Below are 18,534 nucleotides of genomic sequence, written 5' to 3'. Positions count from 1 at the left end.
GAAAATAGTACTTTACACCATCTCTTGAAAAAGGAAATTTGGTGTCTCAGTGTGATGTTTTGGACTCAGTCATCAGTTCCCCCTTTTTGGATGGCGGGGGGACTGTCCATTTGGTCACTTGCACTGGTTTACAGCAAAGCTTCCAGCAGACATAGCCAATGCCTGTGTACCCTGGGGGAGAGGCTTTTTTATCAGCCACATGTCAATCCCAGCATTACCTACCTGCCAGGGCAGGCACCTTAGTATAAAAGCCCTGCTCCAAAGGGAACTCAGGTATTAAAAGAATCACCTCATCTAATAGGATCATTGGCAGAAATGAATCTAATTTAGATTGTTTTGTGAAACAAAAAAGTGTCATTTGTGTGATTGAAGATATAACCCCGAGTCTCACGATTCTCTCATTTAAGACAAGAATATGCAGTAATCACCTGAATTGAGAGAGAAGTCTTTTTAATTACCTATCTTCTGTTCAGGGCAAGCCAGAAGAGCAACCAGCTAAGGAAGCCTTTCCTGACTGTGCTTACAGAAAGAAAATTACCCTGTTTTCCCCCCTCTATAAAACAGCCTCGTTGAAAAATAACAGACCCTAACAATGAGAATATCATTTGTATCCCCACGTTGGAACCTTAATCTTTAAAAGGGCAATATTATTTGTGCTTCACTGTATACCATCATTTTTTTTTTTATAGTAAAAACTCTGAGGCGACTGTAATTTCAGTTGCAATCAGAAAACACCAGCACATAGAATATAAAGGCAAAATTAATTATGGCCTCAACCTCCCTCCTTCCTTCTTTCTCCTCATCATGTATTAATCTTCTGGGTACTGTTCTACATGTTAAAATAGAGTATGAACTGCTGTTAATATGCTGTTGCTGGGTTAAAGAACTGGAGAATGTGAAGATGTCAGAAAACAAATCCCAAAGAGAAATGAAACACTGTTTTCCTTAGCTTATGATTACCATACAAATAGGCTCCTTCTGAATTTAAATTACAATGACAAAAAAAAAGTCCTTTACATTCCCTTAAACACACTGACAGGGATGGAAGGGCAGAGGCTTCTTACACTGCAGGGTATTATCACCATTCCCACCGTTTCACATGCAAAAAATACAATCAGACAATACACACTCCCTTGATAGTTGGAAAATATCATGTTGCAAAACATTACAGCAGAAGGCATTTCTTGAATTAAAAGCAAAAATCTGTTATCTTCAACCACAGGGAAAAGTTATGATAAACAACGTATAGGAAAAAAAAAAAAAATCTAACAAGCATGTGGAGAGAAGAGTTGGAAAAAAAATAATAATTTCCCTAAATTTCCAGGATTGACACTTCATCTTAGAAATGCTCAGTCACATTCAACTGTAAGTTAGGCTCTCAAGATGGAAAGGTTATTTGCTAGGTAGCAACACATCCACAGATGGCTGGTTTAGGTACATAGTATGAAACATTTAAGGCTGCAGAGAAGAAAAAGTGCAGGCCTTGAAATAGATGATTGGCAGGGCAAATTCCCAAACAACCCAGGACAGTGGGAAAAACAAAAACTGTGCCTGGTTTTCTCTCTGTTTTCATGTCCTCTTGTGTACCTGGAAGCACCTGAAGTCTCCATCCTAAGAGCTTTCCTGTCCAGATGTGGTGGCTCACACCTGTAATCCCAGTGACTGGGGAATGTGAGGCAGGAGACTCACGGCTTAATGGGATATAGTTTAATGGTGCAGTGCTCCTGGTTTCAATCCCCAGTACCACAAAACAAACAAAGAGAATTCCTGGTAGGTGATAGGGCTCTGAGCACCTATGCTAAGTCTGGGTTAGCATAAAAGTCTGGCTTTCACAGCACAATTTACATCTTGGGCAGGAGAGGATGAACACAGTGTGTCCCAGTGCACATTTGATTGGCAGTTACAACAAACTGGTAGTTCTACATTTATCTTGAAAAGCTAGATTTTCCTCGTCAGCATCCTTTAAGAAGTCTGAATATTTTAATGTTTCATTGGGTACTGCATGTCCCCAAACAGAACCGTCTAGGACTCTTGCTCGATAAAAGGGATGAACACAGGATTCACACAAGAATAACTCCCCTAGTGCACAGAAATGTTAGCTCATAGTTATTCTTGTATTGATAAAGAACCTAGGATGCAAAGGAAATTAAAGGTGGAAAGGGGAAAGATCCATTGTTCAGTATAGATCCTTAAAAATGAAGTTGCCATAAAATTATAACAAAAGCCAGTGGGAAGTGTGCTGACAGACCCTGTGTATCTTGGGAACAATGTGTTCTCAGTTTGTGCTGCCAGGGCCTAGCATAGTATCTGAGTTGGGGCTGATTTTTCATACATGATTATTAAATTAAGTAATTCCTAATTAAGGAAGAACAACACCATCAGCTCATTAAAGGCCAGAAAACACTGAATTTAGTTTATTTATGATGAGATGATGACAGACCTAACCCATAAGGTATATAACTCACAGTTTTTAATTTGTTGTTCATAGTGAAGTTTATGAACATCTGTCTCTTCTTTTATCCCCCACCCTTTTATTTAACTATCAATATAACGAAGAGTTGACCTTCTTCAAAAACTAAGAATCCAAACAGGGTCACCTAGATCTGTCTTGTTTCTGAGATATGAAATTCTAATTCTAGAGAACTTTTCTATAGGTTCCCTAGTTAGACTTTGATTTTGTAAAGCAGGTTATTACTAACCTAGAAGAGATAAAGAATGTGAATGCTCTAATAATGTGAAGCACCACATGAATTACAATTATGACAGCAATTATTGTTATGATTTGTATCAGCAAAGACCAACTCCCGTATTACTCCTATTTATGAAAGTAAAACGCATTCTCCAAATAATTATCTGCTTCCCCCCCACACACATATATCAAATCATATTAAAATCAAGCATAACAGAATGACAGCATCCCAGAGGTAGAAGGGCATTGTGACATTGTTTTAACCATGCCCAAGTCTTTAACCATTTCAATTAATGTTAAAACCTGGCACACAATTGATGCTATAATTCCCAAAGCACTTCAGTATCCTAGGATAAACTGATTTAAAAAGAGACTAATGACTTCTTAATTTTCCTTCATGAACGCTTCTGAAATCTCTAGTAGTATGCACATTCTGAAGTCTTAGAAATTGTGTCAATATAAAATTTCTTTCAATTCATAAGAGACAAAGTGAATCCAGAGATGATATTTTGAAAATAGTTCAAATGTCAAGTGGAAATTTAAACAAAAGCAATTAGGAGAATTTCAGTTATGATTATATTTCAGAAAGGGTTTAGAGCCATTTGCTACAGAGATGAATTCAGGTATGCTGGTAAAATATTAGTGATATCTATTATCAGCAATATGTATTCATTCACTCATTCAGCATTCCCTTAGAACATCTGCTTTGTGTCTCCTGACATTGAGATGGATAATTGTTGTCTTATTCTTTCCCTAGTGTCTACCACAAAAACAAAGAGCTTTTCTGGTAGATGATAAGGTTCTGATCACATATGCAAAGTCTGACCTGCTAACAGTCTGGCTTTTCAGAGTGATCTACATCTCGTTGGTAAAGGCCTAGAGCCCAGTAGATGCTCAATAAATAACACCAGATATTTAAAGAAATAATGAATGAATACATAGATGAATTAATGGACAAATGAACAAATATTGAATAAGAAACAACACTTTCCCCAGTCTAAAGAAACTTATTTCTTTATAACATAAATGGCAGCACAATTTCTACACAGTGAGTAGCCTAAAAAGTAACAATAGAATATTTCTTTGGTTTTGCTTTCTTTTTGCTACAGACTAGATACTGGAAACTAGAAAAATGCGCCAGAAGAAAATTAAAAATCACCACACAGAGAAACTCACAAGTTTCATTTGGCTGGTAGGAGTCTATGTAGACAATGAAAAATGCAGTTGTGTACTTATGTGGAAAGCTAAACAAACTAGAACTTATGTCAAAAAGATATACCATGCTCACACTGGGATAAGAGGGTACCAACCAAGAGCACTATAGTGCATTGAAGGTGGATGAACAATCCAAAGACACAGAGATTATTGTAATCTAATAGGTTCTATATAGTCAACAGTTAAATCTGTATAATTTATAAGATTTATGCAACTCGAGTCTCATTAATAGAAACCTCATCTTACTTTCTAGGATTTCTAAAAAAGCAGGCTTTTAAAATAGATTACTTGTGACAATTTTCCTTCCATGGAAATGGGCCAGAACTGTATGGTCCCACCTGGTGTTTCCATCCAGAGAGCCTCTTCACCACTGCAATCAGTGATGCAACAGCCCTTGATCCCAGAATTAGATGCTGCAAAGCCTGTCCACTGACTGGGCTGCACTTGTACTCCGTGGGAGGAGTCTTCAAGGTGACCCTTTTAGAGCCTAGTGATTCGCAGCCTACTTACTATTCTAATACCTTATTTATATGATGTCTCGGCAGATGAGAAGCAGAAAATGAGGAGGCAGAGTCCTAGAAGAGAGAGGCATACTGAGAACCAAGTGAATGCTGGCAGGGCTCAAGGGAGGAAGCACAGATATTCGTGCATCAGATGGTCCCAGACAATAATTAACAGTCCAAATGAACACCTTAAATCCATGATGGGCTTCATAATTTGCAGGGCCCAGTTCAAAATGAAAATGCAAAGCCCCTTGATCAAAAATTATGAAGAATTTCAGACAGTGACAGCAGAGTGTGTTCCCCTTCATAGCATGGGGCCCTATATAACTGAGTATATAAGTCCAAGAAGCCAGTCCTGCTTCCATCACTCCATTCAGTAGCTTATGTCTGAAAAACTGGAAGACACATTTGATACACTTTTGAAAGGGTCCAGAAATATACACTCTTTTTCTGCTTATTTGTTTTGGAATTCAAAGTGTTAAACTCCAGTTATCTGGAAAACCTCTAACATATAATTTCTCTGTCTTGGGATATACTAGATAAGACTAAAATTTGAAGATGAGATACAGTTACAAACTTAGAATTCACCCTCAAACACAGTTTTCTCCTTTATTTTAAGGGAGTTTTGCCTTGTAAACAGCCCATTTGCTCTTTTAGGCCTGACAAGTTTCCTATTTCTTTGTGTTCTCCCCACAACTATGTATAGCATCCTAAATTCATAAAGGCTTATTAAATCAGAATAGGATGAAAGCACAAAATAATTTAAGTCATTTACTAGCTATTACAACCCAGCAAAAGCATTGATAGAGATCTATTCAAAACATCACTGATATTTCTAAGTACGTGCATGCAAAAATATATCCACCAACTACATTTAATTAAGTATAAAAGTGAGAATTTGGAGCCTCTGATTATCACAGACTGCTTTACACTATAGTCATTTCATTGGGCAATAAAAATACTTAAATACTAAAATTGTAGAAATATGTCTAAATCTAGTTTCCTAATAAACCATTTTAATAAATATTCCTATTTCCTGCACATGAACACCATTTCTTCAGAAGAAAGCATTTCTCACTATGACAGAAAACAATTTAACTAAGTAAAAAATGAACTATTTAGGATGTATACAGCCATGATGAAGTATGTCTTTATAAAATAGGAAATTTTACAAGGAGGAGATTACTTAAGTGGTGGGAGGTAAAATTGGATTTGTCTTGCTTAACTGAAGTATCTGCAATGGCAACATATTTAAAAATGGTGCATTGGCAAAGGCTCCACATTTTCTGCCTGTAATAGTCTGTTTCTAATGGGATGGATTTATTTTACATCTCCTCACTCATGTTCTCAGAGGCTTTCCTTCCTAAAACAACCAATAAATAGTATAACCATTTATTATTGATGGAAAAAAAATCCCATAAAACCCATAATATTATTTGCTTAATGTCTTCATTTTGAAGTTGTATGACAGTAGCAGTAACTGTCAGCTGAGGGTGACTTCTTGTCTGTCAGTTTTTAAAGAGTAACATTGTTGTTAATTCATTCTTGGGCCTTCTGTGTCTGGTACAGCACCTGATATACAGTAGGCACTCATAAAACATGAAAGCATAGTAACATATATTGTAAATTTTTAAGGCAGATTGTCGTCAATTTTCAAGAAAGAATTGTTTATAAGCAAATTCTGTTGAAGGACAAGAATTTTGGATGCTTCTAATAATAGCTATAATAGTTAATATTTTATACCACTTTATACATTCACAGATAAGGTAAGTGCTTTATAAAATATACCAGCCTGTTTAAGTCTCACAACAACTCAGTTTTCACCATTTTAATGATGGGGAACCTGAGTCATAAAAATTTAAGAAACTTGCCCATTACTCTATCGTTAGTATGTGGATGAGACAGACTTCCAACCAAAGGGATTTTGTCCTTCTCAAGAGCACAAAGGGTGAATTTCACAGGGTGAAATTCTGAGAAGACAGGTTGTTTTTCACGCATGTCTTGTTTAACAGATTAAATATGAGTTGTCTAAAATTGAATAATTCATTTTAAACAATAACTTTGGCAAATTTTCCCATGAAACACTATGGATAAAATTTAACCCAGTAAATATTTATCTAAGAACTATTAAAAATGAAATTCAGGGCTTAATCAAAGCACATGCTGGATAACATCTTATTTTAGGTCATGATGCAAAACATTTCATGAATGAAAGATGAAAAGTGATGGCAAATTTGCAAATCACTCAATGGAAAATGCCAGAGATAATGTGACCTACAGGCAGATACCTTTCACTGAACTCCCCATAAATACCAAATCTAAAGTCTCATTTTAGTTTTTAACATTTGTGTAACAAGCCACATTAGGGAATAGCTCTTCTTTCCTGAGCCTTTCTTCTGACATGTCCTCCAGAGCATGTTATGGTCATTTTGCTTATATAAAGACAACCTCATTTCAAGTTTTGATGGCAGAAGTATATATTGGCACTAAAGGGCATATTCGAGGCTCTAAGGGCAAGAAACACAGAAAAGTGTCAGTTCTGAGAGTTCTGAGGCCTATAGACATGAAACAAACTTGCTCAATGTTATAAGAGAAATTAGTGGTGGGGACTGGACAGAATCTGGATAACTCAAGTACCTGTACTAGTGCACTTTTCAAGGTATCATATTATATTATTATCGGTAAATTGAAATATCTAAGACAGGGAGAGAGATTTCTACAGGCCTGAGAGATGACCTCCCCTTCAAACCATCACAGTTCACTCGTCAGTCACAGCTCATTTAGATGACAACCTATATGAAAGCCAACATGGTCTTAATCAAAAAGGAACCAAATGAACCTATTGGTGAAGTGTTTTACATATTCATAGTTAGAAAACAGCAACCACCTAAGGTCTCACTGATACAATATCTCACTGATACAAGGCCAGATTAGCTAAAACAGACTCTGTACTTGCACATATTTTTAACATTTATTTAGAGTTTACTACATAACAAGTATTCTTTAAAGTACTTCACATATGTCAACATATTTAATCTTAATAGAGATTCATTATTTACTACAATTATTTACATTTTCATAGAGGAAACTAAGTTCTGAGAAGTTGAGTAATTTGCCCAACATCACATAGCTAAGAAGCAGTAGAGCCAGGATTCAAATGCAAGCTTTTACATACCACTCCATGTGGCTTCTTTCTAGGGTTACTATGTAGCCTAACTATGACTATGTGTGGCAAAAGGTAAAATAAATGTGTCATTTTGCTACAAATTAATGAGACTGCTCCAAATAACTCACCACATGCTTGCTTTATAATTTTATTGTTAGAGTTCCATATGGTTTCCTAGAATAATCTACCTCAATGTGAATAAAACATTCATAATTTTATAAGAATGTTAAGATGCTAAGAACAAAGTCACTTAAAGATGTCAGAAAATGACAAAACTGAACTTTAAATTCTCAAGGTCAATGATGAAACTATACTTCATCCTGCAGTTACTGTAGCTACCTTCAATGCTTTTTTTTTTTTTTTTTTTTTTTTTTTTTTTTTTTTTTTGGAAAGGTGCTTCCAGAGAAATGACAGAATGAGCAAGACTCTTGTGAGATCCTACTTTGTGACACACACTGAATGCCGGTCAAGAGTAGCTTCCATGTGACCTCGCCACCTTTTGCATGAACACCCTAGAGGATGAGATAGCATCATCCATGGAGGATGTTCCACATGTCCTGAAATGACTGTAGTAATTCAATGCTATACAGATCTCTTATCAAACTTCTCCCCTTATACAACTACTCTATGAAGTTATCAAGCTCAAACAGATCACTAGTACTGCAAAACAAACAGCAAGCACAAATCATCTGGCTAACACTAAGGAAGAAGTAGTGAGAAGGTGCTAAAATTCTGAGCATTTGGTTTAATGAACAGAGCACTGAGGTGGAAGTCAGTGGGCCCTGAAATGCACCTTTGTAGGAGCTTCCTTGGGCTGCCATCACAAACTACTGCAAACCAGGCTGCTTAAATAACAGAAATTTACTCTCATACAGTTCTGGGGGCCAAAACCAGGGTATCAGCTCCAGGAAAGAATCCTTCCTAGTCTTTTCCTAGTTTCCAGTGACTGCTTGCTATTCTTGGTATTCCTTGCTTTTTGGCACCATCACTCCAATCTCTTGCCTCCAATTCTAGTCTTTGCCTCCATCTTCATGTGGCTGTTGCTGGGGCTCAGAATGCAACACTCCAAAATGTGACCCCTGGGCATACTATTTCAAATAATTCAAGGAAACAGAGAAAACTGCAGAAGTGGAAAGTCCTTTTGATCTCCCATCCTCTAGTCTTTTTGAGACCCTCATGAAACAGGCATCCTGTGCATTCCTGGTAGGAAGGAACTAAGCAGCCAAGAAGAATCTGAATCAAGAGGCCTTGCTAAGTTCCCCACAGTTTATCACCACTAGGTCATGGCCTTTCTGTCCAGTATTCTTCCATGCAACTGTCCATTTTCATCCAAACTAAAGATACAAATATACAGTTTTCCTTATGTCTATGGATCTTCATTTCTGAAGACTCTCCAGTCACATAAACTTGGGTTAAATAAATCTGCATGCTTTTCTCTTGCTTTCCCTGCCTTTTGTTAAAGGGACTCATAAATGAATCTTACAAGGGGTGAGGAAACTGTGTTACTTTTTCTTCTTTTCAGTGCCTTTCCTCCAGTTCAAATTCTCCTCTTCTGAGGACATTGGTCATTGAGATAGGACCCACCTTTTTCTAACAGGACCTCATTTTCACTTAACATCCACAAAAGATACAATTTCCCAAAAAAGGGTCACATTCATAGGTATGAAGTAGAGGCTAGGACTTTAACCTATCTTTTTGGTTGATTTAATTCAACTCCTAACACACCTGTAAAACAAAGAGTACACATAATCACCTGAAAGACTGTCCTGACCTCCAAAGTCCTGGGATCATTAATGGGTCTGTTCAAGTAGTCCTATTTTTCAAATTCAATAGCATTTGTTTTTAGCATCAAGATGATTAATCAGATCAAGCCCAGCTCTGCATTGAGCAGCTGGGTGACTTTGGGCAAGCCACCTATGTCTCTAGAACCTCAATTTTTCCCTATGATTGTGGTGATTATAAAATGCGCTAACATGTGAGCACACCAGCATGGCTTGGGCACTGAGTAATGGGTGCTCTGGATTAGGGCTCTTCTTCCCACTTTGCCTTCATACCCAGGAGGGAGGGGCACACAGCAGGGGAGTATCTCCCTGACAATGGCATCCAAGAATGGTGGGAGGCGGGCAGTAGTTTCAATTAAAATTCACAGTTTCTTTCAGAACAGAAGAAAGTAATAAACCAATGCAGTAAATTACTGCTGTGGAAATAACGCCCAGATAGAAGAAATAAAAGAGAAATTTATGACTTCAATCAATCTCTTTTTTATACATAAATACAACTCCATCATCTGCTTTATTTATGTGACTCCATCACCCTCCCAAATCATTCTCAGTAATTTCCAATAGCAGTTCCCCCCACAGCTGAGCTGGAGAGACAGGGTGGCTCTCCAGGAGCCCAGCCCCCCTTTCCATCTCCTCTCTGTGGGTCAACAGGACAGGGGCAACATGGAAGATGGAGCAATGCCATTAGCCTCATGGGTGACCAATGCATTGCAGCTCCATTAAGTGTTCCAGAGCCACCTCCACCCAGGGCAGGTTCCTAGTTGGGTACAGAATCATTTCTCCCACACTTTTATCATTGAGCTCCTGCCTGCTCATTTCTATCTTCTTTTCACCAAAGCTCTTCATCCCTGCCTGCAATTTCAATTTTGTAAAGAAATGGTACCTAAAACTCCTTTTACAAGTAACAACCGTGTTAACTTGGATATCCAAATCTGTTTCTCACAGACATAGTAAAGCACATGCTGTTGCCTAACTGGCAGCCCTGTCCTTCAGAATGTCAATTTATTTGGGGGCCAAATTATTCCTGCTACACATGGTCTCACCAGCTCACACTCAGTTGAAGTCTTCAAAATCCTATGATGTATCCAAAGATGGTAATCTGAACAGTAATATAAGTCCTTGCAAACCTACCAGTTCCCCGGAGATTGTAAATGAGCCCTGCACACTTACTAAGAATGCTAAAGCCCTCCAGAGACTTCATCTAGGTACATGACTGCAGAATCCCAAATTGAGGTCAAAAGGATTCCCCCCACCCTCTGTGTTTCATCCACCTTTATTCCAGGAATGAAACAATCCACATATTTATCCATCAGAAGGCTGACATTAAGCAGGAACAGGATTTGGAGCTGCTTAAGCATTTCAAGGGAATAAACCCTGAAACTCTCAAAATAATCTCTTCATGCTGTTTTCTGGAGAAAGCTGCTCAAAACAGATTCCTATGAGAATTTTGTTGCCAGCCAAATCCTTTTCAAATACTAAGAGCTGAGAAAGAGATAACTTCATGCACATTTATTATGCTTGAAGTTTTGTTATTGTTTTGTCCTCTCTTTTCTTAATGGATTTGATTTCAAGTACTCATAATGTCTGAAGTTAAAGGGAAGTGAGAGGCAGCTTTGGATTTCTCCCTGTTTTTATTTTATTTCATTTTTATTATTAATATTAATATGTATGCATACTCATGCATAATGCACACACACTTTCTTTTATTAGAGTTAACAACACTATCATGCCTCCATGGCTAGTCATTTATTTTGTATAGGATGTTTCACAAGGGCCATTTGGAATGGGGTTCTATGAAGTATTTCATATTAGATCAGTGATTTTCAAAGGGGCAATCCATATCCCCAGACATTAAAAAAAAATGTTTAGAGATTTTTATTGTTACAACTAGGGGGAAGGGGACAAGCATTGTAGAGGACAGGAATGCTGCTAAATATTTTAAAATTCACAGGACAATTTCACAGAAAAAAGAATTATCTAACCTAAAATGTCAATAGTATGGGGTTCAGAAACTCTGAAATTGGTACATATATTAACAAGCATGTAAACAAAACCAAGCCACAGGAAGGCAGAGCCAGAGTCCAGCCTAGGGGGGAGCAGGCTCTCCCTTGCAGGATAGCCTAACCTGACCAAGCTGTCTCCATCCACAGAGACCCCTACCTCCCCGCCTCCATCCCACAGTTGAGAGTCCATCAAATGAGGAAAGGAGCAGCCTCCCCAGGACATAAAGGCAGTGCAGAGAAGTTCCCTTTGTCCTTGTTCATTTGAAGCACATTCATATGGATGCAAAGGTCACTGCTGAATTTAAATAACCCCCTGTGATAAATCTGCATGAGCTCGATTTGTTCTACTGGACTTGTTGGATTAAATGAACACAATTTAATGTTCTATAGGACAAGGCCTCCTTTCATGGCTGAAAGAAGGAGCAAGGGTGATTTACAGTTTCATACATACTCATTCGCTACATTATCTGCTTTGTGCCTGGTACTTATGAATATCAACTCATCATCCAGCAGCCATTTCCACCCATTCAGGAGAATTTAGCTTTCCATTAGGAAGGGCCATGCCATCCAGAAAGAAAGGAGAAATAAGATCCAACAATAAGAGATTTCCACATTTCCTCTGAAATACAAACATCACTACTTGTACTCTTGTCCCTCACACAGTATTTTTTCCTTTAAATCTCTGTAATTATACACAAAGTAAGGCTTTCTTCTGATTTCCTAGAAAAGATGGTTTTCTAAGCTGATAACCACGAAACAGATCTGGGCACAAATGTAGGGCTTAGCTTACTTAGAATGGCAAATTATTTTGAAATACCACTGTCTCATGAGCTAATGCTTTTTAAATAATGGCCCACTAAAATCCAATAGTGTTTTATTTATTGAAGTACGTCTGGACTCCACTTAGTAACAAATTCTGCTTGATTCTATATATTTGGAAATAATACAAGTGAGGACAAACATTATGTAACCCAATTTTTTTTTATTAACCACAAACCTTAGGAATCTGTATGAGTCCTTGCTTATGGACAATTACAAAGATGGAATTTTCATTTTTTCCTACAATTCATAAAACAAAAACTATAAGCAAGGATATGAGAATTGATTTGGTTAATGGGTGGAGTGTGCACTTTGAATTTCATAGTAAATTCTCAAAATTCTAGCACTATTAGGTGAAAGGGGAATGATTTATAAAGTTGGTTCCCTTTTTCTCAGGTGTGTTTCTCAGCATCCTGTTACCTATTCTGTTTCCCTCTGGTAAATGAATTCTACAGCCTTGCTCTTTAGGATCCCTGGGGAACAACTTCAGCATTACCCAGGAACTTGTTAGAAATGCAAATCACCCAGCTACACCCCAGGAATCTTGGTCTAGTAAGCTCACCAGGTGATTATCAGATTGGAGTGGGACTTGAATTCCTCTGTTACTTTTTTTTTTAAATTAATGTTAACACTTGCTCCTAAAGTCTTATGCCATATACCAAAAGGCAAGCTGCTATTATTTAGACTTGATCAAAAAGTAAGGATATATAATATTTTAATAAGCTATAATCTCCCATTTAATAGGAAAAAATGTCTACACCCAAATGAATCAATAGTTAAAGGTAGAATTTGAGGTATTCTTGTAAGGTAGGTATTAAAGATTTCTTTCTCTCAAATGTTCTGGGTGGGGGTAGTGGGCAGGTGGTCCACTTACACATAAAGTACGCCTTACTCAGGCTTATCCCCAAGATGCTCACCAGAAGCCAAAGAAAGCCAAGCTTCATCAGCACTCAAATAATACCCATGGAGATGCCAGTGAGCAAAAGCTCAGAGGGAGACAGAGAGACAGTAGAAACAGACATAGAAAGTCCAAGTTCTGATAGTAAATCATTGGATGATCTGGATTAAGCAAAGATCCTCTTTATAGATGTACACTCTGAGTAAAGCATATATGCTGATCCTGGACCTATGTTTAATGAAAGGAATGGAAAGACTAAAAGGATCTCTTTATGATTGCTGTTATGGTTTGGATGTGAGTTGTCATCCCCAAATTCATGTATGAGACAATGCTAAATGGTTTAGAGGAGAAATGACTGAGTTATGGCAGCCTTGACACAATCAATGAGTTAATCTCCTGAAGGGGATTAACTGAATGGTAACTGCAGTCAGGTAGGGTGTGGTTAGAGGAGGTGGGCACTGGAGGGGCGTGGCTTTGGGGTATATATTTTGTATCTGACAAGTGAAGTGTCCCTCTGCTTCTGATCATTACATGAGCCTCTTCCCTCCACCACACTCTACTGTAAGGTGGTCCCCTTACACATAAAGTGCACTTTACTCAGGCTTATCCTAAGGTGCTCACCAGAAGCCAAAGAAATGATCTGCAGCCTCACCTCAAGCCCCAAGGAATGGAGCCAGCTGTCCATGGACTGAGACCTCTGACACTGTGAGCCTCCAAGTAAACTTTTCCTCCTCTAAAATTTTTCTTGTCAGGTTTTTTAATCACTGCCAGGAAAATGCTGACTAAAACATACATTTTTTCCTTCTAAAACAATTATTTTTAGAAATAGATGTCTTAAAAAAATGTTTTTAAAAAGGATGCTCTTTAAAATCTAAATATTATTAAACCCCAAACAAGGGATTTGCATTTTTATTTGGTACTTCTAATATAAGGCTCTGGAGATTCATGGCTCTTTTAAATACCTTTTCTGATGATATCACGTCTCTGAAAGGAGCTCAAATAGGAACACACAGGCTTTCCAGGTCAGTGTACCTAGTTTATGGTCCCTGGGTATTCAACAGGCTTCTCTCCCTGCAGATCAACCCATTCTTCAGGGCCCACTTGAGTTCTGTGCAGCTCCCAGCCGCCTCACCTGCTCTGACCAATATTACCCTGTTTACAGCTGATAGTCCAGAGTTCAACCATTTATTTTTAAAATAAGCTTCCTTATGCAATTGCCTTATAGGAGTATCATATATGTGATGGTTCGTGTTTTCCACAAGACTAAATTCCCTAAGTGCAGAAACTCTCTTCTGTCTTATCTTCCACCCTGTCAACACCCGAAGCTTAGGTCAACTGTGGTACATAATGTATTTTATAAAACTGAATTTATGCCCTGGTACTACATATCAACTAGTAAGTCAAGGTAACACTGATTTCAAAGGATGCCTTCCTCAGAAGACAATAGAGACCTGAAACAGTTTGCTTATAGTTTATACAACCTTTCTACTAGGGAATATGGGATGAAAACATACTTCTGGTTCACAATTATTGAGTAGCTCTACTAATGTTGGCATGCCAGCCCTGTGCTAAGTGGATCTATATGGTAAACATGATGAAAATTAACTTCTGAAGTTCTAGAGGAACTTCCCAACCCTGTTCCCTAATTTAGCCTGGATGATTAGTGAGTGGCCAGCTTGAATTTTTTACAGTTGATGGAAAGAAGTAAAGTTCCCGCTAACCCAAAGAGGCTTGAACATCTGCTCTTAGTGTCACCTTCTTGGAACATGTGGGTGAGCCTCTGAAAGCACCAGCAAGACTCTGCTGTACTTGAATTCAGCTGCTCAGTCTGGAATTAATCAAGAGTTCCTCATACAGCTCCCCAAAGGCCTCACAGCACTACAACTTTTATTATTTTTCTTCTTAAGCTAAAAAGAATTACTGAAGAAAGTATACAGAGTACTCATTCTACAAGATCCTGTGTCTGGTAGAAAAAGCCCAAGTGATTCTTTGGGTAAGGAACAGACTATCCAATAGAGAATCACTTCCTTTGGTGTGAGGGACATCTGTTATCTGCTACAAGTTGTAGACCATAAGTATTGACATAATTTGCATTTGTATTAATCATTTTAATCTTTACTTATTATGTAGTGCATTGTCAAAACCAAACAAAACTATAAATTTCAGCTGTACCACAAAGAAAAGAATAAAAGGTCAATTTATTAGTGTCAACATTCCAGTTGGAAAAAAATCTAAAGCATAAATCTTTTCTAAATTCATTGGTTAGCTATTCCTCTTTCACTTCCTCTTTCCTTCACTACTGGAAAATGTTATACTGATGTAACTTTTCCAGATAAATGACTTTAGAGGGATGGGAAGAAATGCGAAAAATTAGAATTCCTGCTAGTGAGTCTGTTGAGTGCCACAGAGAGCAACACACCTAGAGCAACACACTGAAGGAGAATTTCACACGGCTTGTGGTTCTGTGGGTCTCATAAGAAATAAAGATGGTGGAATGAGATGGACATCCTTACCCTAGGTACATGTATGACTATACATAAGGTGCAATGCTACATCGTGCACAACCAGAGAAATGAAAAGTTGTACTGCAATTGTGTACAATGAATCAAAATGCATCCTGCACTCAATACCTAATTAGAATAAATTAATTAATCAATTTTTACAAAAAGAAACAGGCATAGAAATCACAGGAGTCTTATAGAGCTCTGTCATTTACCAACAGCCTTCAAACTCATCATGCATTGAGTTTCCACGAGCCACCTTGTGGAGTAAACCATCTCATTCTCACTTTCCAGATGAGAAACTGAGGGCCAAAGAAATTAAGTAAATCAAAACTACCCTAAGATACCATCTCACTCCAATAAGATTGGCAGCCATTAGGAAGTCAAACAACAATAAGTGCTGGAGAGGATTCGGGGAAAAGGGCACTCTTGTTCATTGCTGGTGGGGCTGCAAATTGGTGCAGCCAATTTGGAAAGCAGTATGGAGATTTCTTGGAAAGCTGGGAATGGAACCACCATTTGACTCAGCTATTCCCCTTCTAGGTCTATTCCCAAAAGACCTAAAAAGAGCATGCTACAGGGACACTGCTACATCGATGTTCATAGCAGCACAATTCACCATAGCAAGATTGTGGAATCAGCCTAGATGCCCTTCAATAGATGAATGGATTAAAAAATGTGGCATTTATACACAATGGAGTATTACTCTGCATTAAAAAATGACAAAATCATAGAATTTGGAGGGAAATGGATGGCATTAGAGCAGATTATGCTAAGTGAAGCTAGTCAATCTTTAAAAAACAAATACCAAATGACTCCTTTGATATAAGGGGAGTAAACAAGGACAGGGTAGGGACGAAGAGCTTGAGAAGAAGATTTACATTAAACAGGGATGAGAGGTGGGAGGGAAAGGGAGTGAGAAGGGAAATCGCATGGTAATGGAAGGCGATCCTCAGGGTTATACAAAAATGACATGTAAGAGGAAAGGAGGGGTAAGACAAGATAATACAAATGGAAGAAATGATTTACAGTAGAAGGGGTAGAGAGAGAAAAGGGGAGGGGAGGGGAGGGGAGGGGGGATAGTAGAGAATAGGACAGACAGCAGAATACATCAGACACGAGAAAGGCAATATGTCAATCAATGGAAGGGTAACTGATGTGATACAGCAATCTGTATACGGGGTAAAAGGGGGAGTTCATAACCCACTTGAATCAAACTGTGAAATATGTTGTATTAAGAACTATGTAATATTTTGAACGACCAACAATAAAAAAAAAAGAAAAATAAAAAAAAATTAAAAAAAAAAAGAAATTAAGTGATGTGTCTGTGATAAATGTAAACATTTGCTGTGACCCTGTGGTAAACATTTCACGTGAGGACCCCTAAACTCTGCAACAATCTTTCATTGCTAAAACCTGACTTTCTGAGAGGTTCAATACCTTGCCCGAGTCTCAAGCTGGTGAAGCCAGGTCTGTTGGATTTGGTGGGTTCCACAATGTTTCCCAGTTAGAAAATGCAGAGCAAGAATTTGAAGCCCAGAGTTTCTAACCCCAAATTCTGCTTCCTCCATGGAGGCCTCCCTGAGCATCCCTCTCACCAGCACTATACAGAGTAAAGCTCCCCTACTGAAATCAATTATTGTATTCTTTCACTCCATCATAAGTATTTATTAATTATTATATTAATTTCATTCTACTTTGTGTCCCTGAAAGTTTTGGACCATGTCTTAAGTTTGTAGTCTTTTTTATTAGATCTTGCTATAAAACTAATAGGCAAAATAAATACTTAGTGATTGAATAACTTGACAAATAAAATCCAGTATCTTCATTTTCTGTGTCTGAAAACTACAAAGTAGGCTATATGTTTCTTTAACACAATTAGACCAGTTAAACCAAAATGTCATTCCTGGTACAAATACTCTTTTAAATTCTATGGCAAGGTCAGAAAATTATGGATGTGACTAAGGCTCTTACTATGCAATGTAGGCCAAACTATGATAATACAGGTCTTTGAAATTTCAAAACAAAAAAAAAGTCGTATAAAAGACAGCTTTAGTTATATCAGTGTACAAAATATGTTGTCTAAGTTCCTCACATCCTACCCAAATTCTTACCTATACTGATTTTTCTTAATTCTCAGTCCAAAGTAGAAGAAGACACTTGAAACTAACCTTTTTCAGTTTTGTTTTTTTTAAACTTCAAAGGAGGATGCTGGGCCCACCACTAATGAAATGACCACTCGGTGGCCACAGGATCAAGATGGAAGACACAGAATCTGACTAGGGCATTTGAAAAGTCCACTGGGTGGTGAATACGAAGATGTCTGTGCCGTCAACTTCTTTACCGGGATTTTTAAAATATCTTTGCTTTCTCTCTGTCTTCTCTCCCTCTTCCCTTACCCTTACTTTTACATTTGTAAAGTCTTTAAATTTATTTATCTGACTGCATAGTGCATGAATTTCTTTGTCATAACAAAAAAAATCAGGAGGTTGGTTCCGTGGGTGCCTGGGGACTTGCCCAGACTTAGTGTGGCTCTGACAGTTTGGCCAGGCTCCTCTGAGTCCTCCCCTTCCATACAAGGTGGCCTTACTCAGACACTGCTAGCTGATGACCACTCTATCAAACACCAGACAAATCCTGTCATATATCATTTGAATCAGAAGTCTGAGTAACATAATCACTGACTGGTTAAAAAATCAGATAAAAGTGACAATATGTTTTTTTTTTAAAATCTGGTATTCTATTGAAATTATTTCAATAGCAATCTGACGTTGATAACCTGTGTGGGGTCAACTGTACATTTCTCCTTTAAGAAATAAAGGCAGAAGTAACTATCAATCCTCTCAGTAGTTCATTGGGAAAGCTGAGTCTGCCCATACAAACAAGTATCAACCCAGCCTAACTTTAGACCAGTACCCGTTCACTGACCCAGGGAAAAATTAATACATTATTCTAAATT

The 18,534-nt window shown here is 37.8% G+C and overlaps 1 protein-coding gene across 2 annotated transcripts in view; it reads right to left on the bottom strand.

Annotated features, from left to right (window-relative positions):
* The window catches only part of Fat3 (FAT atypical cadherin 3), a 484,288-nt gene that overhangs the window by 322,662 nt on the left and 143,092 nt on the right, over window positions 1–18,534 (bottom strand). The gene's annotated exons all lie outside the window — the stretch shown is intronic.

This window comes from Urocitellus parryii, chromosome 4, assembly GCF_045843805.1.
Source record: "Urocitellus parryii isolate mUroPar1 chromosome 4, mUroPar1.hap1, whole genome shotgun sequence".
NCBI lineage: Eukaryota > Metazoa > Chordata > Mammalia > Rodentia > Sciuridae > Urocitellus > Urocitellus parryii.
This window is presented reverse-complemented; position numbering and strand designations above follow the sequence as displayed.